Source organism: Balaenoptera ricei, chromosome 2 (assembly GCF_028023285.1).
Source record: "Balaenoptera ricei isolate mBalRic1 chromosome 2, mBalRic1.hap2, whole genome shotgun sequence".
Lineage (NCBI taxonomy): Eukaryota > Metazoa > Chordata > Mammalia > Artiodactyla > Balaenopteridae > Balaenoptera > Balaenoptera ricei.
The window spans coordinates 25188977-25211970 of NC_082640.1; the positions used below are offsets into that span (position 1 = coordinate 25188977).

Consider the following 22994-nt stretch of genomic DNA (forward strand, 5'->3'; position numbering starts at 1 on the left):
ATAGCACAGGGAGATCAGCTCGGTGCTTTGTGACCACCTAGAGGGGTGGGATAGGGAGGGCGGGAGGGAGACGCAAGAGGGAAGAGATATGGGGATATATGTATATGCATAGCTGATTCGCTTCGTTATAAAGCAGAAACTAACACACCATTGTAAAGCAATTATACTCCAATAAAGATGTTTAAAAAAAAAGACAGCAATATTGTTTTTATAACTCTCTACCTTAAAAAAAAAAAGAACTTTTTTTTTTAAAAAAACACTTTCATGCTCAATTTCTTTATGATGTAACAATATTTGATGCTCAGGAAAAATGATTTACTCCAAGCGTTCTGCATCATTAAAGATTAAAATTTTTATTTGTTTTATTTTCTATGGCTGTATTATTAAGTGGGAATTTTGATACATTCTAATTTACAATTGGCCATCTACACATGTGTTAATTCTTCTTAGAATACTGTATTCATCAGGACATCTGTAAACATACACGATTCGTTTAGTGTTTCGAGAATCAGGCTATAATTTCAGCTCTTGTCTCTGTGCATGACAGCAAAAATCATGACTTTGGGGGGTCAACAGACTGGGAGTCAAGCCGTACCCCACACTTATTGGCTCAATGAAGCTGGCAAATCATTTATTTGACCTCTGAAGCTCAGCTGTCCTATCTGGAAAATGAAGAGGATATTACTCATCTCAAGGGACTTGTTGTAAGTATCAAATTAAATAACTTAAACAAAGTGCTGGGCACCATGCCTGGACACACGCCATAAATGCACAAGTTTTAGCTTATGTTAGGTGCACTCATCATCTCTTTCTTAAATGGAGACTTAACACCTACCTCCCCTATCTTGTCTAAGATTTTAAAATTAGCTTAACATTACTAAGCATGTATAATAACAACAGAACTCTTAAACATACCAGGTTATGAACATTGTTCCTTTTTATTTCAGGATAAAATTTGCATTCACCTTTCACCATTCCCCTCATGGTTTGGAAGAGTTGATATCAATCTTACTATCAACAGTAATCAAGGTTTACTTACTCCCTAAGGGGAGGACCAATTTTTGCTTCAGGGTTTAGAGCTCTCCTCTGGCAATAAAAATTTCTAATTTCTAATTATCCTTTTTTCCCACTTGAATGTCTAAAGTTGGAGTGAAAGGGGAAAAAAATCTCCCTTTCCCTTGTCCAAGCTGTGGATTTAAAATACCTGTTTTTATTAGAGGCAGTGGTATTTTTATTGAGGTATAGTTGATTGATAATATGTTATTTTCAGGTGTACAACACAGTGATTCTAAATTTTTATAGGTTATACTCCGTTTATAATTATTATAGAATAATGGCTATATTCCCTGTGTTGTACAAGAAAATATCTGTTTTTTGTCTGTGCCTCTTTCACCCATAGCTCCTAGAATAATTTTGACATTTTCTGAATAAGTTTACACTAGACACAACATGTTTATCAAATCTTCGGTCAGGGTAGATCATTGCCTTCCAATTCCATGCTGATTCTTCTGGGTATTGAGGTGGACCACTTTATAAACTCCTCATGAAATTGTCTGAACGGGTTTCCTCCGAGTGGTGACTTTCTGCACAGACAGAAGGGTCCTTGTGACATTATCCTCTGTTCAAAGTGTCTGTGGGATCATATCCTACTTCTCCCTAATACCGTCTTTCTCCAAATTGAGGCTCATAATAAGAATGTTTTCTTTTTAATTTCAATCCCAAGGTCAGTTTCACAGAAGGGTGTCAGAGCTGGCCTGTTTGGGAGATAGAGCTTACTCATCCACCAGGTCCAAATTAAAAGCAAAGAGATGTCTTCAGCTCCCTTTTGCAAATCCCAAGGAGAAGGAAGATGGATTGAGATGTCCCCAGAGATAAGATTCAAGAGAGTCATTTATTCCTTAGCTCTGGATCCAGAGCAGGAATCATGTCTTTCCCAGCTAAAGGAAACTGAAAAAAGCTGCCCCACAGTCTTATTCTCAGCACGATTCCAGGAAAGTTCAGGGCAGAAGGTGAAGCGGAGAAAGAAGTACAGAACTGAAAGTTCGGGTGTGTTTAACATAATGAGTGGAACCTCACCACCCACATGTAAGCCCCTCCAGGAAATGCAATTTCCTCTTCCAGGAAATAAAGGTGTGGAGAACTTCTGAGCAGCAGCCATGTTTATAAAACAATGAGACAAAGTCTGACACAAAACAGAAATGCCTTGTAGCCTGGGGAAAGGAAGGCTGGCTATACAGGATGCTGGGGTCAGAAAGGTCTACAGGTATCCCTAACACCTACATGGAAGAAGAACAAATAGGGATTTTTTTTTTTCTTTTAGATGAGATTCAACAACAACAACAACGCCTTTCTAGACATTTGTTGAATATTGTTTTAAAAGATCCAGTCTTCAGATTAATGGGTTTCCAATCGTAGGACTATATGGATATATAGTAGAGTAGCACGGCTCTCCAGGGACCATTGTCCAAAAGAGAGAGAAGCAGAAAAAGGAGGGTATGGCTATAGAATGGAGGCAGTATTCAACAGTGCCTAAGGGAGCTGTTTCAGACTGGCCTGAGTTTGAATCCTGGTTGTGGTACTTCATTAACTGTACGATTGTGGGCAGGTTGCATAATCCTTCTAAGCTGCATTATTCTCGTCTCTAAAATAGAGATGATGATGGTGATGATAGTGATGATAATGAGGATATAATATCCACCTCTTGAGATTGTGAGGATTAAATGAATAGTGCATCAAACGTGCTCATCACAAAAATAACTAATTAAAAAAATGAAAAGTGCTCATTACAGCCACTGGTAGATAGGTCCTCAGTATATGATGATGATCGTCATCATCATTATTTGAAACTTTTTAAAAGCCACTGACTACTGACTAAATTAAAAGGACATATGACTTTCCCTTGAGCCCCTACATGTGATTCATATTTAACCTCCTTCTCAAATAGTCATTGAAAACCCCAGCAATGAGGAATGAGTGGGTTTGCTGTCTCCCAGGCCCTGCAGCTTCTGGCAGTCTGCCATCGCTCTTCCACGTGACAGGCTCTGTTTAAGGATGGCTGTGGAGAGCCAGGAGGAAGCCATCTTGAACCAGGAGGTTTCCCAGAGAGAGGCTGGGCCTCTTAGTGGCGGTCGTTTCTCCAGCTCTGCCACCTTGTTCTCAGCCATAGGTGCATTTTCCCACCAAATCTCAATAGCAAATATACAGTGAGCGCCTACTGTGTGCCAGGCTCTGGTGACATCACAGTGAGCCCACACAGCCAAGGTGTGTCCACCCTCACACCTCCTGGCTACTATCTTCCAAGACGTGGCAGCCTCTCTGTTGGATGATCCTGGCGTCAGGGTCTATGCAGTGCTGTTACACATTGATAAATGTGAGAGACAGCATACTTTTCAGGGAATATATTTTTATCTGTAAAAGGTGTGTGCGTTTGCTTTGCTGAATTCATACAGATTAGGGGGAAAAGTCAGCGTATCTGGCTTCCCAGCACAGGCCTGCCACAAGGCAGCTATGTGAATTAAGTCAGTAAACCTTTCTGGGCCTCAGTTTTTCATCTTTAGAAGTTTGGGACTAGCTGTAGTCTGAGCTGTTGTCAGCTGACGGAAGCGCGCTGATCCAACGTTAGGCTCTTCCATACATTTTTAATCTCCCTCTCTAAAAAAAAAGAAAAAAGAAAAAAAAGAAAAGAAAAAACAAAAGACAAAACAAAGGACTATTGTTTTATTTCTTAAACTAACCTGGGCTTAGTATATTATAGCAACAAAAGCCTACACCAAGTACATTTTAATCATTTCGTGGCCTAATTGAGAGCGAACGGCCCTGCAGTAACCCGTATATAGATTTTCTAACCTGAATGAAAAGTTAGTTCTACAGACCACAGGAAAAAGCACCCCAACTATCCTCATCACGATCATCAGCACCACAAACCAGGCGTAAACTCTTCCAATGACAAATGCACTGATAAGACATTGCACTACAGCTTCAAGGGCTGTCAAGTTCAAAGCAATGCAACCTGGAAATGATATATAAAACGACTGTGCAGAAACAAAGTCAGAGGTAGGACACAACCGAGGAAAGATTATCTAGCGGACAGAACGGCACCAAATCCTTCTCAGGTGGGTCGTTTTAAAAGAACAGGGTTCTAGCCCTTTCTAGTAGAAAAAGCTGGCCAAACAGCTGAAGTTCTTTTTACCTAATGACCTTGAGCATTCCCGTGGGAAGGCTCGTTTCGCTTTTCGGTTTGGTTGGATGGAGAGTCACGTGGACTCGGGCCCCCTGTGCCCGCGCGCGGCGCCTGGCTCAGCATCCCGAGCGCGGGGATGGGTCCTGGTCTCAGGGCCGAAGCCGCCGCGAGCGGAAGCGCGGGGAGGAGCGCGGGGAGGAGCGCGGGGCGGGTCCTCGGGGAGAGCGGCGCGCGGCGGGTGGTGCGCGGGCCGCGGCTCCGGGGAGGGCGTCGGGGGAGCAGTCTCGGCGGCGGGGCCGCGGGGTGACTAGCGCCCTCTGGCCGGCGCCGCCCGCGGGCGCACCCACCGCGCCGGCAGCCCGCTCCCGCCGCCGCCGCCCAGCCGCGCGCTCGGACCGCCGTCGCCCGCAGGTAGGTCCCTGCGCCGGGCGCCGACCGGGAGGGCAGGGGCCGCGGGGCCGGGGCCGTGCGCCCTGCGAGGGGCGGTGGGTGGCCACCCAGCTCGGGCTCCGGCTCCGAGCCGGTCCAGGAAGGGGCGAGTAGGCTGATGGCGAACTCGGAAACGGCCACTCGAGCCGCAAACTTTGGGTCTAGTTTCCGTGGTTTCTCGCGCGCGGGGTGCCCGGGATGCGCGGACCTTGGCCGGGCGGAGGCCACCGGGGAAGGGGCCGGGCCGCCGCCTCTTGCTTCTGGGGTTTTCTTTCACCTGAACGAACGGCTTGGGTGGGAGGGAGGGAGGAGGGCGGCGGAAAGTTTTGTGTTCTCGGCATGTTTTGGGAAGGAGAGGTGTTTGGTGCAGTGGCAACCTGTCCGCAGAGGAAAATAACTTCAGTTTTCTTGGCATTTGTTAGAGGATCGGATAGGGCTGCTAACACTCGCCTATAAACAAACTTGGTTTGTTTCCAGGGGCCGTCGTCAGGGCGAGGCCGGTTTTGATAGATACAAAGAAAAAAAAAGTGGTGCTTCATGCCGTAATTGTGGGTGAGAGTGGTTTTTTCCCTGGTGCTCAATCCTGTAACCTTGGTGAGAATGTTTTTCAGCTTTGAGGGCCACATGTTAAGAAAGTAGAGTCAGTGTCTTTATTTTATTGGGTTTTTAAGAGCCCCGGTTATCAGTGTGAAATGGACCTTTCATGCTAACGGCTTGGCAGTCCCCACAGGGTCAAGGAAGAGAGGCCCGGGGCAGCCTCACCTGGGAGATGCTGGGGTTTCTGCCGGGACAGCACTGCTGAGCTGCCTTGCCCTTCGGGGTTGTCCTGATTAGAGTGGTGCTAAGAAAAGATGATTCGGTGATGGACCGAGCTGCCAAGGAGGGGGGTGGTGACACGGGGAGAAGAAGGAGAGGACACCGCTCTGTGTCCGTGGAGGGAATGACCCAAACCAAGGATGATCTGTCCCTAGGTAGCGGTAACGTGCGGGTCCCGCAGGTGCCCTGCCCTTTCTGAACACGAGTCTGGTTGTTGCTCTCCTTACATTGTTCTCTAGAACCTGTGACCACCACCGTCCTTTCCTGATGGGGATACTTGATAGACAAGCCCTGTTCGTAAGGTGCGGGTCCCCCCACTCCTACCCCACACCCAAACTTGTGAATCACCATCTTCATTTCCCCCCTAACTTTGTTAACTCTTGTAAAATGGCAGTCTCACGGTGGATGCTTAATGTCTTTTAAAAAATGCTGTGTCTGGTGGGAAGGAGGGTGACATTTACTAATTTGGTTGCAAATTACTTTTGAAGTTTATGCACAGCTGTTTAAAATCCCTCGGAGATCAGTGCCATTGTTTGAGGCAGGTGTCTGCCATAGACTGATCTGGTTAGTCTTTCTTGTGCTGATTGAACATATATATATTTAAAGACGCAACATGGGAAGAGCTTCTAAAACCTTCAAAGCCCCAGCTGTGGAGCTCCTCCAAGTTAGCAATTAAGTCGAAATTAAGTTGGTTTGTTGTGGGGTTCCCCCCCCCTCGTAAACTTTTCTCTCTGATTTCAAGAGTAACCTGTGGGCATCACCAGCCTTTGTTTCAGACCCTGTGATTTTTCTTGTAAACTTTTAAAATGTAAACTTCCAGGGAGGACTCTTGTCACCCCCTCCACCTTATCAGTTGTTCACTTCCGCCACTGTCTTGTGCGATGGTTGCTCAGGATGGCAGGCGGCTCTCAGACGAGCTTGAGCTGCTTTCCTTCTCCCAGACCCTCCTCCCTCCAACAGACACTCCCTATTGAGTCTGTTTGGAAGATACATAGGTCAACACTGGAACTTTCTTTTGCCGATGTGTCACTTGTCTTTCGGGTATGCAGGGATATTGTTCAGTAAGTCACATCGTGGTCCTTCTTCAAATCTCAAAGATCCCTCTCAACACCGAGATGAGATTTCTCTTGTTCACAGCAGGTCCTGGAGGCTCCCTCGAATAGCCCATTTGTCTTTGGCCATTTCTATAGAGGTCCCTCATGCCATTGTAATATATTGTCTCTCTTCTGTGGAAAAGACGAAATTCTTTTGTGTCATGAATTTGGTGTTTTATCTAAAATTCCATGTAGACTGGGTTCAGGATTTTCTTTTGAGAGTGTGGGCTTCTGGTAGAAATCTACCAGGAGATTAGGAGTAAAGCTCCACAAATCTCCTTATAATGCAGAATTTGATGATAGGACATTTGCCTTCCTTTAAAATAGGAATTGGAATTAGTACTTCCTGTTCTTAGTGCATTTCATGTTTTAGAGTTACTGATTATGTTGTTGGCCCTTGAAAGTATTGCTGATATAGTAATCAAATGTGACTGTTTGTTAATAAGGGTATTTTTGATTTCAGGTGGCTTCCATTTTAGAGGGTTCAATCTTTTATCTGTTTTTCAAGTAATTTTCACAAATCATTTCATAAAAATAAAAAATGGTTATAAGTCCCAGGGAATACCGATGTATAATGTGGTTTCATATTTACATAATTTTGTTGCCCAAAATCAGATTGTAATTAAAAAGTAGGGAAATTAGTCTTGTGGTGACATGACATAGCATTAAACTCATTCTTTCTGTTTCTGTCTATTTTAAAACTTTAAGTGTCTCGTTTTCAAGCAGCAAATCATTCAGGTTTGCTTTCTAATATGTATTTTAACTGTTAAGGCAGAAATTAGGAGAAACTCATAGGAAAACATGATGTCGAGGCAAAAAAGAGAAAAGGTGTTTCCTTGCAATAATGGAAACATCTTTCATTATTTTAACCTGTCAAGCACTTATACACAAATTCACATTGCTCTGTCATCTAAAGATATCCTTGGTGCAAAATGAGAACCAGAGGTTTCTGAAATTAGGAATAGCACATCCTAAGCCTACAGGCATAGATTTCTGCTCTGGGATTAAATTAGCAGATATTCAGAGCCACTCACTCTGGCAGCACATACTTCTACAGATTGATGTTAACTTTTATTTTTTCAATTTTATTGGAGCGTAGTTGATTTACAATGTTAGTTTCAGGTGTACAGCAAAAGTGGTTCAGTTATACATATATCCTTTTTCAGATTCTTTCCCCATATAGGTTATTACAGACTATTGAGTAGAGTTTCCTGTGCTATACAGTAGGTCCTTGTTGGTTTTCTATTTTATATTTAGTAGTGTATGTATGTTAATCCCAAGCTCCTAATTTATCCCCACCCACACACACACATTTCCCCTTTGGTAACCATAGGTTTGTTTTCAAAATCTGTGAGTCTGTTTCATAAGTGAGTTCATTTATATCATTTTTTAAAAAATTATGATGTTAACTTTTGAATTAAGCTAATACTATTGATGGTAATCAGAGCCAGTAAAAGCAATAAGGCATGGTTTTATTGATGTATTATTATTTATAATTTATGTGCCAGATATTATACTCAATTTTATTTGTACTTGACGGACATTACTGTTTGTAATGTTTAATCTTTGCGAAGCTTATATAAATTTGATATCACCGTCACCACCACCATCACCATCCGAATTCTGCAGATGGGGAAACGGAGGCTCAGGGAGGTTGTCACTTGCCCAGCTCTTCCAGCTGGTAACTGTTAGAATCAGGTGTGTGTGATCGCCAAGCATTGCCATAAACCACAGAGCTAGACGGCCTACCAATTAAATATTTTAAATTGTGATAAAATACACATAATAAAATTTCCCATCTTAATCATTTTTAAATGTGCAGTTCAGCGGCATTAAGTACATTCACATTGTCATGCAACTATCACCACCATCCATCTACAGAGCTCTTTTCATCTTGCAAAACTGAAACTATGTACCCATTAAACAATAACTCCCCATCCATCCCTTCCTCCAGCCCCTTAAAACCTCCCTTCTACTTTCTTTGAATTTGACTGCTCTAGGGACCTCATATAAATGGAATCAGACGGTATTTGTCTTTTTGTGAATTGCTTATTTCACTTAGCTTAATGTCCTTCAGGTTCGTCTATGTTGTAGCCCGTGTCAGAATTTCCTTCCTTTTTTTAAGGCTGAATAATATTCCATTGTATGTATCTACCACATTTTGTTTATCAATTCATCTGTTCATGGACGCTTGGGCTGCTTCCACATTTTGGCTTACGAGTAGTGCTGCTATGAATATGGATGTATCTCTTCAAATTTCTGCTTTAAATTCTTTTGGCTGTATACCCAGAAGTGGAATTGCTGGATTAAATGATAATTTCGGGTTTAGTTTTTTGAGGAGCCACCACACTGTTTTCTATGGCGGCTGCACCATGTGACACTCCCACCAACAGCGCACGAGGGTGTCAGTGTCTCCCGTCCTCGCCAATACTCGACACCCGTTATTTTCTGTTTTTTGATAGTTGGCATCCTAATGGGTGTGAGGTTAACCAATTAACCAGTTAGCTTTTTACCAAATCATTTGGTGCACGATGTGCGGGTTCTCTGGGCCGATGCTGCTCCTGAATTTGTTTTTTCCTATCTCACCTCGTGCTTATGTCCCTTTTTCTAGCGAAGAATAATTGGAGGACTTATTACTCCAGCACCTCCTGGAGGACTAGGGAACCCATGGGCAGGAGGGCTCCTGACAGATAAACACCGGGTCTCTCTAGGGAGGGCTGCCCCTGCTTATGTGAAGGACCTCGTGCTTTAGCAATGAATAGTTGTGGAGAATCAAGTAAGCGTGGCGTTAGTATTAAGGACACTAAATGTGCAGAACAGACCCTTTGCAGAAGATTAGGTAAAGGTTGAGTTATCTCTTATATGTGACCAAAACAAGACAAATTCTTAGGACAGTGGAGAGAACCAAAAAGTTGATGGCTGTGGTTTCATCCATCAAGCTTTTGTTGGGAGGCTCAGAGCCGCACGCTGTATGTATAACCCACCCGGGGTGGGGGGGAGATGCAGCCAGATGAAGGGGAAGTTATAAGTGTGATGATTTCATCATGTATTGGGTTGGCCAAAGAGATTGTTTGGGGTTTTTTCTTTATAACGTCTTATGGAAAAACCCAATGAACTTTTTGGCCAGCCCAATATTTGTATTGTTATATGTCAGTTTATAATATTACGGTGCATGACAGTGTTATATGTTTATTTTGTCTGTTTCTTGCTCTAGAGTATAAGCTCCCTGAGGGCTGGCGTTTGTCCGTAGCCGTATTCCCAGCTCCTACAGTAGTGCTGGCACGTAGTGAGTAAATGAGTGCAGAATGAGTGTGTAAGCGCGGTACTAGGGGCATACGTGGTGCCATGGGAGCGCTAGATCTGGGGCATCTGAGAAGATGTCCCAGAGAAAGCAACGGCTCAGCTGAAACCTGAGGATGTTCTGGAAGGTGGGAACAGCGTTTTAGGATTGGTGTGAGCATGACATCCTAGCGAGGGAAAGGAAGACAGTCTGGATTGAGCACAGCGGGTGAATGAGTAGAGGGGCTGAGCCCAGAGTTCCCCCTCAAAGTGTGCTACTGGCATCAACTACACTCTCCAGTTGAAAGTACAAAGAGCAGACCCTTAGTTGCCCTTGGCTATCTTACCCTCCTTCCCATCTCTGCCCTCTGAGTTGTTCACACTGAGTAGATGCTAAAGTAAGCATCTAGCAAATAGAGTGTTGCCAAGATATGGGTGAGTTTCCAAAGCAAGCCAAGTGCTGTGAATTCATGGTCAGATAAGACAACTCTCCTCAGCCCAGGTGAGCAAGAAGGCAAGTCTTTCATGCAAGTCAGCTGACCTGTCTTTCTTTCAGTTTGGGGAGAAATTCACGTCAGCTGTGTGTGTAGCGCTTTTAGAGCAGTCGTCTTCAGCATTTTCCATTCTGTGGTCCGTTAATGTTTTCAGCGATACAAAAACAGGCCTCTCACCCAGTGTTTTTTAAACTGCAAGACACAATCCATTATTGGATTATGAAATTAACTTACTGTGTTGGAACAAGCGTATCTTTAAACATGAAATCGAATAGAACAGAAAAGACCAGCATGCATTTCATGTAGCAAGAGTAATTCATGAAATTTGGGGTCCTGGAGTTTGGGACATTTGTCTTACCCAAAAGCTTGAAAATGATAGACCCATGACATTTAGTTTTCTATAATGTTCCTTTTAAGTTATAGAAGCACACAAGCGCAGGCCTGGAGGGAGGGCAGGAGAAAGTGACATTAGTTGAGTGATCATCGTGCAGGTGCCTGGATACGTGGGATTATTTACTCCTGAAGTCCTGCTCATTGGGTGGATCATCCACAGTTTACAGAGGAGACGCTGAGGCTTGTAGAGGTTAAGAAACTTGATCAAGGGTTACGTGACAAGTGACTAGCTGTGAACCCTGATCTCTTGGCTCACAATTTAATCTTCTTTTCAGGCCTCCATAGATTGTATTCCCAAAATTTGAAGACATCGTCTCAGGGAACGTGTTATAACCATATTCCACATTAGTTAAGAGGAATATGGACTTTGGGATATACCCCATCAACTTCTTAAGGAACTAAGTCACATAGGAAGAAGTAGTATTGATTAAACAGACCAGGGCTGTTGACAAAGATGAAAAGGGCCACTCTTTCCTCCCCCTGAAGCTTTCCCCTGCTGCTGGGAGAAGCAGCCTCAGTGGAGCCATGTGAGGTGACGTGCTTTCCTTTCTAAAGCTGGGATCCCTGGGGCCATAGCTGAGTCCCACTGTCTACTTTTCCCAGTGTGTATCCAGACGCTGATGAGTTTCTACTGGACAAAATTATGCAATTATGCAAATTCCTGGTGCGTGATTCCATGATTTCCAGCATCTGCCAGGCTTTCAGACTTCGCCTGGTCAACTCTCTTTCCCTTTCTACAGCAGCTATTTCAGACCGTCTCCTGCCACCGTCACCCCCTCAGCCTGCTTCGCTGAGAAAATGGAAGTTTTCCTGATGAAAACCACCTTACCCTGAGATCACAGGGCTACAAGCCCAACTCTCTCTGGATCCACCTCTTCCATCCTCCCTGTCTTTTACAATGAAAAAAAAAAAAAAAAAAAAAGCCTCACCTGTCTAATGTTCATCCTCCATTGAAGCTCTGGAATCCATTTCTTCTTCCTCCTTGAGAATCTCATTCTCTTGATTATGTCCTCTTGCACCTGTATTTTCCTTCCCTCCCTCATGCCTGGCCCCATTCTCACTGCACAGACATGCTGAAATCCCTCCCTTCTTTGAAGAGAAAGGCCATCCTTCTGTGCTTTCCTCCAGCTACTTCTCTCTTTCCTCCTCTTCACAACCAGACTCCTTACATTGTCCTCTGCATCTGCTGCTCTGTCCTCCCTCCATGTCTTGGCCACAGACATCTGGCGTTGCCTCTGCTGCCCCTGGGAATGTATCCCATTCCTGTTCCCTTTTGCTGATTCTTGCTAAATTCCGCTCCCGTCTTCCTTGACTTCTCTGCAGCAGACCAGGTACTGAGCATCTCTGGATTCTCCGAGCAACGTCTTCCTCCCATCCCCCCTTCCCGTCCTCCTTCCTTCCTCTCCTGTGCTTTGCAAGCTACGCCTCTCCTTTCCGTCCCCTGGAAGGTTGACGTTCCTCAGTGTTCTCACCCCGTGGGTAACCTCATCCCTCACTGACCTTAACAGCCGCCTCCTGGCTGACCACTGCCCCACCATGACCTATCCAGAGTCCTCTTTTGCTGCTGCTTGATGGGCGCATCCAACACCCCCTGCCCCAAACTGCAGGCGTCGTCTTCCCCTTTCTCTTTCCACAGACCCGCCTCCCGTTCTTTTCTGTATCTGGCGCTGGCATCACCTGTCCTTGCACGAGCAGAAATCTGGACGTTTTCCTTGACTTCTCACCTCCGCAGCTCCCCCCAAACCAAGTTCTGTTAGTTGCACCCCCTGCTTATCTTTTTATTCCATCCACCTTCTCCAGCCCCCACTCTTATTTGCAGGTCACCACCATTTCTCTTCTGGATCACTGCCAGAAACTCCCCACTGGTCTCTGTTACTATGGACTGTCCTCCGCGCTGCAGCTGGGAGGATCCTTCTAGAACCCAAATCTGAGCTTGTCACTCCTTGCTTTAAACTCTCCAGTGGCTACCCAGTGTACTTGGAATGAAAGCTGGACCCTGTAACGTGAATTAGAAGGTTCTAGTTGGTCTGCACTCCCCTGTCCTCTCCAGCCTCATCTCTCCAGCACCACACACATCACTTTCCTCCAAGTCCAAGCCTCTTTGGGTTCCCTAGCGGTTCCATGCATCCCATTGCCTTATGGAACTTTCTGCCCTACCTCTAACCCCTCCTTCCTTTGGCTGTTCTCTACATTTTCAGTGCCTAACTTAGACAGTTTTCCTCTGGAAAACTCTTCCTCCAAATTAGGATTTTGTTTCCTCCCACATGCCCTTAAAGCACGTACGAGATCATCTACATACAGCACTTAGCCCCATGCGTGGCAACCAGTCAATACACATTAGCTGGCACGGCACAAACCAGTATATACTGATTTCTTTACCTTTAGATGTTCCAAATAGATTGTAAACTCTCTGAGGGCGGAAGGCACATTCTCTTATTCTTGATTGAATCCCTGGTATCTAGCACTGTTTCTGATGCATAGTAGGTGCTCAGTAAATGTTAGTGGAATAAATAAACGAGCCACACATTTTAGAACCTTTATTGTCTAAGGGACTGTGTGCTAATCCCAATCTAGTAGTTTAAATGTTTGCACAAATAGAATCATCATCTTCAGCAATTTTTGCCTGTGGGTCTCTGGAATTATCTAGATACATTCTACTACAGAGTCAGAGTTGAAGGTGATGGGAAACATTTAAAAATGCAAAGAGGCATCTTGCTACAATGGAAAAACTCCATCTCCCCATCTCTGTGGTATGATTTTCTCCCTCTGTCATCCTCATAGTTTCTCACTTTGCTGGGAGATGCCAATAAATAAAAGGAAAAAAGATTAAGAATGATCAGGAAATAAAAAGTAATATTGAAATATTCTGAAACATCCTACAAGGTTGAGGCAGTTTGTAAACATTAAATGCAAATATACAGCGAACTCAAAATTATTTTAATAAAAAGAAATTATCAAAGGGTAAAAGAGGTTAAAAAATTTAATGAAACGATAAAAGATTTTAAGGATTCTTCAGAACAAAATCATCATGACCTTAAACTTCATTAAGAAAGGTAAAAAGTAAAAGACTAAATTTGAGAATTAGGACAATAAAGGCATGCCAAAGATTAAATAATTGAGAATATTCAAAGAAAAATATCTTAAAGAATAATAAATTATTTAGGGAACTCACTGAAAGTGTAACCAAAAATATGGAACCAGAGGGGGAAAAAAACATAATCTTTCAAAGAAGATTAAAAATAAATCCCAGCAATAATAAAATGAGCACTAGCATGGGTTCCTAATGGCAAGTAAGCATAGCTAAAACACTGTTAAAACTGGAGCTTAGGGTTTTAACCTCAAAAGCCCGTGTCGCCTCAATGGGATTTCAGAGGCAGTTTTTAGTATACTTGCTGTGTGAATGCCATCATGTTTCAGGGGAAATGCTCTGTGAGTTCCACTGTGACATTTCCCTGGGGGGTGGGCGGGGGGGGGGGGGGGTCACACAAGGGCAACCAAAGGGTTACGCTCATGTTTGACTGCAGAACAAGGGAGACACTTCTGTGTGAGACTTAGCATCCCTTCCTTCCAGAGCCTAATGGCTTCTCCATCCCGTGTCTCCTGCTTTCCTTTGGGAAATAAGAAAATCAGGTGGCCCCCGAAGTGCATTCCTCACCTTGTTCATGGAGCCTCTTCTCAACCAGAGCCCCTTTGGCAGTTACCCAAGAAAGTGTCTTTGTGTGTTGTACCTTTTCTGTGTAGCTTGTAATGTGTTACCCTCCCTCTTATGCTTTCTCATGTCTCTGGGGACTTGAGATTCTGTCTAGCTCATAAGCAGAGCTCAATAATGATATTCTAATTCAATTAGTATTTCCTGAGGAAGCTCACCTATTCCAGGTCTTCTATTTCCTTCTCTTTCTTAAACTCTCGGCACAGAGCTCACACCGCATCTTGACTTGAGGAAGCTCATGAAACCTCTCCTAGTCTGGGAATAGATTCTATTTTTCTCTCATCGCTAACAAGAAGGATTCTGACTTTGAATGTCACATTTTTCAGGGCCTAATCATCAGTGCTAAGAGCCCTAAGCCCTGCAATGTTGGCCTGTCTGCTTAAGGTGAATGTTAAGGGTCTGGCTGAGAAGTGGTGCATAGGGCCAAGTACATTGTTACAGTTCGGTGCATTGACGTCTGTTTGGCCAGACTCTATACCCTGTCACCTGTTTGCCTTCCTCCCCTCCCCTCCCCTGCCCAGTACCATTGTGCCAGTCCCTCCACCTTGCTTTCCAGGTCCCTTGCAATAAATGAAGACACATGGGAGTTGGCACACAAGGGTATTAATCCAGATTAGATTGTCTTTTTCAGTAGCAGAGACTGGAGAGAGGCTATAGGATCTTGGGGCATCCTTCCCCCTGCCTTTGTCCAGCTTTTCCATGGCCTTGCCAGTCTTCCCGAGCCATCCAACAGTGAAGGCAGATGGAAAAGTCACAGAAATGGGGGATAGGAGACCCACGTTCTCATTCCTGCTTTGTCATATTGACCATAAGATGAGTGAGTCGGATGAGGAGTCTGTAGGATCCTTCCTGATCCTAATATTTTGTAGCTGTTTGGGGGGCGGGGGGTTCTTTTGATATCTACACATTCTAGTCACACCAGGATTTCACCCAGGCACCTGCTGTGGTGCAGTAGTGGATACATTTCATGGATCCCAGTCTGTAGTTAGCCCGCTCGTAAGCACGGGTGTAGAATAGAGACTATAACCAGTAGTGTAACCCTTCACCAGTAAATGGGAGTGCAGTCACCCAAACACTGAAATCATTCCACTGTTGTTTAGACTTTGCAAATTAAAACTTCACATGATAACAACACATTTTTTCTTCTACCGTGTCAGTGATGACAGTAGCACAAGAAATCTAATAACAACCAGGTTTTCTCTCAAAATGCCGATTCTCCAAAAAGAACAACTTGATTTCCTCAGTGGACTTTGTTTCTGGAAGATAAGATCGTGAGGAATAGCAACCAGATAGCATCTTCTCCCCTCTAAGAATGGGAACTGTTTTCATTCTTCTGCATCAGTCATTGGAAAAGAAAAATAAATTAGCATGTATTTTTAAGGACATATTTAGGCTGTACAGATGGAGTGATATTCACAGTAGCCATAAATAAACTCTCTCATCAGAGTAATCTTACATGCAGCTGAGCCAGTCCTAGATAGTTTTGTAAAAATCCTTTTAATGTTGAAATAATTCAGGGAGAAATAGAATGCATAATTCCAAGTTCTGGAGCAGAGGCAGCCTGAATATTTGCCAAAGGTTCAGCACAAAATACTTTAACCTTCCTCCATTCCAATAAAAAGAAGGATTTTACAACAGGGATTCTTTCCTAGTTCCTGGGCATTGAGATTTGTTATTATTTATAGTGCACTTGGGAACTTTGATGAAAAGTGCTTTAGGAAAGAAAGAAAGCCACGTGAGCAGTAGGAAAGGCTTTGCATTACTTATTAAAATAAAATGCAACTTACTTGACCCCAAATTGCCAATATTGCTGAGTATAAACTAGCACATAATTTTAGAAATTAATGAAGGCAAAGTTATCTGTTAACAGTTTCCCACAGGTGGAGCTGGTAGAGAGAAATGTCATTACATAACATCATTTTTGAGTTTTATTATTTCAGTTGAAATGAAAGAAACAAGGGTAAGCCTTTCTCTTTTGAGAACAGACTAGAGGTATTCAGAACAGAGAAAATATATCTTCCTTTAAATATACAAAATCAGTTTTCTCCTGAAAAAATATCGTAGATATTTTCTCATGGAAAAATAGTCTAGACCTCTAGGTCTAAATATCTAGACCCAGAGAGAGATCACACCATTTATTCAAGTACTGGTCTATCTATCTCAAGACATTTAGCAATATAGCTAAGAAAGCAAATTATAAAGAACCAACAAACATTCTGCAGGTCCAAAAAGTGAGACACATATTTGTTTGGATATTTGTCTAAAAACTACCATTAGGAAAGTTCAGACTGAATTCCAGGGAATTTTAATCCACACACTGCATTTTCTTAGCCTTTTTGCAAGATGGAATCAGAGGATTACATTTTCTAAGGACCATTTTTTTAAAAAGCTTGAGCACTCATCAGTTAAGTGTGACATAGGCTTGAAATAAGAGTTAGTGATAAGTAATTAAGTGAAGTACAACTTAGCACATGGTGACAGTGGACCAATGCGACTGTCCTGAACTTGTCAAGGCTGTGGTGTACTATTTATTTGACCTAGAATATTGCTTTGGATATCAGTCACTGTGTAACAGACTTCCCCGACACTTAGTGCCTTAAAACAACACCGTTTTATTTGCTCGTGATTCTGTGGCTCAGGAATGTGGGCTGGTTCTGCTCCTGATGGATTCACCTGGCGTCTCTCGTGAGGTTATGCACAGATCTGAGATGGGACCACTCATATATTATATGGCACTTGGTAGGTATGGCTCGAAGACTGGGACATCACGCTCCCTCTCTGTCTGTGCGGCTACCTTGGGCTTCCTTTCATGGTAATTAGATCCTCAGAGTGAGTGTTCCCAACACACAAAGGCTCGCATCTCTTAAGGGCCACACTAAGAAGACACAGAGCATCACGGAGTTCTACTGGTCCAAGCAAGTCCCAGGCCAGCCAAGATCACGGGGAGGGGCCCGGCCAAGTGGCATTGCAGAATAGCTTTGGAATGGGAGGTGCTCTTGCAGCCATCTTTGGAAACACAGTCTAGCACAAATATTTAGGCTGTTATAGGATAACATTTCATAAAAGTGACCTCACGTTTATTTTCTGAGATGGAGCCTCTTCACTCTCCTGACAGAAGGACGCGACGAAAACAAAAATCTGATTGCCATTCTCTGCCTTGCTCTGTGTCACCTACAAAATAAGATCCAGACCCTTCACATGGCTTGCCCCAGGTCCTTCCCCTGCCTGTCCCCTGCCTGCCTCTCAGCCTCGCTCTCACAAGGTCCCGAGCACCAGTCGTTCTTCAACCGCCTCTTGGTTAGCACAGCTCCACGTGGGACCACGTGCCTGGGATGCACTTCTTCCCATCGCATCCTCACTTGGCTGACCCCTCAGACATCACTGCCTCTGCGAAGGCTCCTCCACCCCCTGCTGTATTAAAGCATCCATCCTCCCGCGGGAGTGCAGGGATCCGAGTCTCTCTCTCCAGTCCAGCCCTGGCTTTGTTCCCCACAGAGCAAGCGCTCAGGCATTAAAGTCAGCGTAGTCTACGCACAGGGTAGAGTGGCGGGGTGCCTGGAGGGAAGACCAGAAAACCCCAAACAGGAAGAAGGCGGTGTGAGAAGGAGGTCAGAGCCATGAAGAGTGAGCCGAGCAACGGAACCGGAGGTGGATGCAGAACCGCCAACGTGCAGAGAGAGAAAGGGAACACGCTAGACACACAGAGGACGAGAGACGAGCTGAAACAGAGTATTCAATGAGAGCGTAGTGTCATGGGTAAGAAGGAAGAGACAGAAGGCTGACATCGGACCCAGCCATGTGCATCCACAGAGATGCGGGAACCGCGCCCCGTCGGGGCATCCCGGACGTGCAGTTAAAAGGCGGGGCACCCCGATGCCAAACAATACACAACCTCACTCCTCTGCACACCTTCTCTACAGGTGCCTGCCCAACCAAGAGGGCGGGAGAGAAGTTGGGCAAAGGGAAGAAGAGTTGCTGCTTCCAGGAAAACCTGTGGGACCATCCCTCCTCAGTCTGCGGTGGTGCTTATTTCGCTTGGCTGAATAGCTTTCCTCCTGAGCCAAATTGACTGAATAACGTCAAAGTGAAACTGTTGTACTTGACGCTGGTGACAAGGTTCAGGGGAAGTGGTGTGACTCAGGGGAGGGAGGATGTAGCTAATCCCCAGCGAGGAAGACCCACCTTGAAAGAGCAGGAGCCGCCTTTTGACAAAACAACCCTAAAGGAAGTAATCGTCGTGAGAAAATATGTTTTCTGCTAAGTGGTGGAAGAAGAAAATATGACCATCCTTCCTTTGACTCTGTTGAGTGTATAAACTCAGTACTAATACTTATAACTAACTTGGATTGAGCTTTTTCTGCATCCAGGAGCTGCTCTCATCCGTTTACATCTATTAACTCACTTGAGGTGGGTCCTGGTGATTGTCCCCATTTTACAGGTGAGGAAACCAGTTAAACAGCCTGTTCAAAGTCACCGAGCTGCTAAACTGCAGAGCTGGGATTTGAACGTAGGCAGTTTGATGCCGTAGTCCATCTTCCTAATGCTCTACTTGGCTTAGGCTGAATATGGCAATATACTGTATCTACTGACTCAGTTTTTAAAAATACTACCTGACAGTGGTATTAATTCTAAGAAATGAGTTTTGAGACTTCTTTCCCTCTGTATATCTCAATTAAGGTTTGGGACACATTTTAAAATGGCAAGTTCTATCAGCTCTGGACACACACACACACACACACACACACACACTGACTGCCGTAATTTGCAAAGAGCTGTGCAGAAGAAAGTGTGTTTAATTAAAAATGAGTGTTAAATGCAGCCAGATTAACCTTCTTTGGTGATAACTTTGAAGTTTGAACTTTGACTTTGTAAGGCAGTTCTGGAAATGAGAAGAATGACATGTTCTTATGCTGTGAGATATACTTAAATTGTTTCTCAGTATATACCTGAGGTAACTTTGTAATTTGCTCTTTTTTTTTTTTTTTAAGCATTTATTACCCCCTGAAGCACACAGCATTCCTGACCTTACCTTTTATTTTTTTTTAATTTAATTTTATTTATTTATTTATTTAATTTATTTATTTATGGCTGTGTTGGGTCTTTGTTTCTGTGTGAGGGCTTTCTCTAATTGCAGCAAGTGGGGGCCACTCTTCATCGCCGTGCGTGGGCCTCTCATTATCACAGCCTCTCTTGTTGCGGAGCACAGGCTCCAGACGCGCAGGCTCAGTAGCTGTGGCTCACGGGCCTAGTTGCTCCGCGGCATGTGGGATCTTCCCAGACCAGGGCTCGAACCCGTGTCCCCTGCATTGGCAGGCAGATTCTCAACCACTGCGCCACCAGGGAAGCCCTGTAATTTGCTCTTTAGTCAGTATATCTATGAAATCACTGGTAAGATTCAAATTAATTTTCTGATCCCTTTTATGTCTATTGCTTATTAATTGTTGTTATTTGACAAGTTTCTGAAGCACAAGATTCCAAAAAGTTCAGTGATATCCTTATTCAAGAAAACATTTCTTTTGCCAATATTTTCTAAAGAATAATTTTTTAAAATCTCAAGAACTCTGTACTTTATTATTTTTCTGGTTGGTTTGCAAAATAACAACTAGAAATATCATAGATATTTCATATTTGAGCAAATGGGCAGTTTTCAGAGGTTGAATATAAATATTAGTCCTGAAAATAAATAAGTAGGAAAATTATAGTAGCCACCGAGGCACATAACACCCATGATGCATCGTCTTGGGGGCAGAAATGTAGCGTATCTGTGCTTTCTGCAGCTTCTGTTTCAACCTTATCCTTCTGACCTTCGTGGACCCCTGCTGTGCAGTCCTCCCCAGGCAGCACTTTTAGAGGATTTATGGGTTTGGCCATAGAGGGAGGGAGGAAGCTGTGACCAATACAGAGGAATTTGTTTTTTCTTGGAAGACGTCCCAGCAAATCAAAGGGTGACCGCCTTTGGAATGCTACTTCCCACCTGATGTCAAAATACCCTCCAGTACGCACCGCCCTCGACAGTCCTCACTTCACTTTATTCCAGTACCTCAAATTCTGCCAAATAGAAGTTTAAGAAACACAGATCCTCTTAAAAATGCAAGTACTGCTGAGATTTCCATTCACACGTTAGAGTGGCTTAATCAGTAACTTAGAGAAAATGGAAACTTTTACAAGATGGAGGGGGCGGGGATTTATTCAGTCCACACGTGTTAATTGATCAAGCCCTTCACTGATCGTTATCAGCGATTGATCCAGGTGTTGGGAATACAGCGGAGAAAAGAGGGCCAAGGTCTCAGCCCTCACGGAGGAGTAAGATAAAAAATAAACAGTATGTAAATAAGATAATTTAGATCATGGCAGTGCTGTGAAATTACAGTAAAGAGAGTGAAGAACTAAAGAGATGAGTTTCTGGAACCTGGCCTGTTCTTAGATTACTAAGTGCTTTCTTTCTGTGGAGAGGGAGGGAGAGGAAGAACATCTGATAGGCACTCACTGCCATAAAATCATGGTTAGAAAAAAAAGTAAAAAAGCAGGGTGCAGACAAGTCGTCAGGAGATATGGAAAAAGCATGTTGTGTCCCTCCCTGGTCCCAAGGGATACATAACCCTTGTCTTCTTTGTTCCTCCCTGAGGCCCTTTGTCATCACTGGCTCCTTTGTCACCGCTGGGTTTCATTACTGGTAAATGCCTGGGACTTCGTAGGTGGTCGTTATATTTGTTGTCTAAATAGATATATGGAATCTGACTTACGATTCTGATGAGTACTGAGGGTCTGTACCTTTAAAAAAAAATCCACAACTTTTTATTGCTTCTTGCTGCAGTTTCAGCAGGTGGGCAAATGAGTAGAAGGAAACTAAAGGGCTATCTAATTACTTCCCACCCCTGCAGCCCAGGCCCCCAAGCTGTCACTCCCTTTCCTCCTTTTAACCTCCACACATGCCACATCCGAGGAAACATGCCTCACTGTGCTTGAGAATGCACTTGGTACTGTCTAAATGGTTTACTGAAAAAGGAATACCACTAGTCAATTTTTAAATAGTCTTTCCCCTGTTGTTTCATCCTAAGGATAAACACTGTCTCTTAGCATTTTCTGATCTTAATAATATTGAGATAAAAATAGTGAAGTATAGAATTTTAGCAAGTACAAATATGAGTTTTTCTTTCTGGACCCCGTCATTTTAAAGGCGAGGAAACTGGGGCTCAGATGAGAGCTATTCAGGGTGTCGCAGCTGGTTGGTGGTGGAGTCAAGACCACACTGAAGCCCTCGGGACTTCCACTATATAACTCTGGCTCCAAAACAGCCTTAAGAAATACCAATGGTCTCCCACGCCAATCTCAAAATTCCACTTCAACCTAAAAAATCTTCTTTCTCCTCCTGAAACTAAGTGACCATATCCTCACAAGCGAAGGGACGTGGTCTGGGAAATGATGCTCTTCCAGCAGGCAGGGAGTCCCCTCAGAACGTTATGCTCCCAGGGGCTTCCTGGAGTCAATCCATCAGCTTTCTTGTCCAAAGCGCTTTCTCAGACTTTTATGCTATATACATCCATGACATTTGCTTGCTAAATCATCAGCTTAACTTATTTACCCCATATCTTTTATCTCAGTTTTCTGGTTGTATTTTATCTAAGTCATCTTTACTTTAGTTGAGCTAAAGCTGTGGTTTTGCAAATTAAATCAGCTGTGGGTTTCTGCATATATCCCCTCCCTGTGTTTACTAAGCTTTTTTTTTTTTTTTTTAACTCACATTATATGTCTGTTTTCATCTTACTAGTTGTGTGAGGGAAGATTTGCTTTGCTGAAGGTTCTTTGAAACAAATTCAGAACTATTTAGAAGAACACATTTTTAAGAAACCAAAATACTTTTAAATGTCTTGTTTAATCGATATCTTTAGCCAAAGTTGAATTTCCTTAAAGTTTGGAAGTTTGTCTGTAATGAAGAAATCGTGTGGCTTTTGAATCTGGACTTTATACTTTAGGCAAAGAGAAGGTGTTTCATGATTTTCAACATGGAAGAGATTTGGAAAGGCAGATCTTACGGCTAAGGTGGAGGAGGAATAGACAGCATGCGAAGACAAGGGGTTGGTACTAATTAGGCATCTACTGTAATAACCTAAGGAAAATGTCTGAAGTTCTCAAGCTAAAAGATTAAAGAGTAGGGATCAAATACAAAAGAAATAACCAGATGAAATTGGTAGGTCTTGTTGCACAGTTGGATGTAAGAGATGAAAAGAAGAGTACTCACAGTTAATTCCAATGTTCCCAGGTTGGAAGATTCAGTAGATGGTAATTCCTTTGATCAAGAGAGGAGAGAGAGGAGTCTTGGGCATTGAAGAAAAGGTAGAATCAGTATTTATTTTGGCTGTGCTTGAGCTGGTGGAGGTGTCCAGTATGTAGTTAAAAGTACAGGACTGAAGGGCGTGCAAGTGTAGTTTAAGAAGAAATGTCCTTTTTGAAGTTACCACTAAGTAGAGAATCAGTGAAGCCATCAACGTGGGTGAGATAAGCCAGAAAGGAGTCAAGTCAAAACCTGGACATATTTCAGAAGTCTAGGTAAAGGAAGCTGAACCAAGAGTAGCCTGAAGAGTGACCAAAGAGTTGGAAGG

At 43.6% G+C, this 22994-nt stretch overlaps 1 protein-coding gene across 1 annotated transcript in view; it reads left to right on the forward strand.

The window, feature by feature from the left end:
* The first annotated feature begins 4500 nt into the window (after positions 1-4500).
* The window catches only part of PRKCQ (protein kinase C theta), a 154265-nt gene continuing 135771 nt past the window's right edge, over positions 4501-22994 (forward strand). The window contains exon 1 of the mRNA XM_059912138.1: positions 4501-4591. The gene's annotated coding sequence lies outside the window, so the exon portion shown is untranslated. The remainder of the gene's footprint in view (positions 4592-22994) is intronic.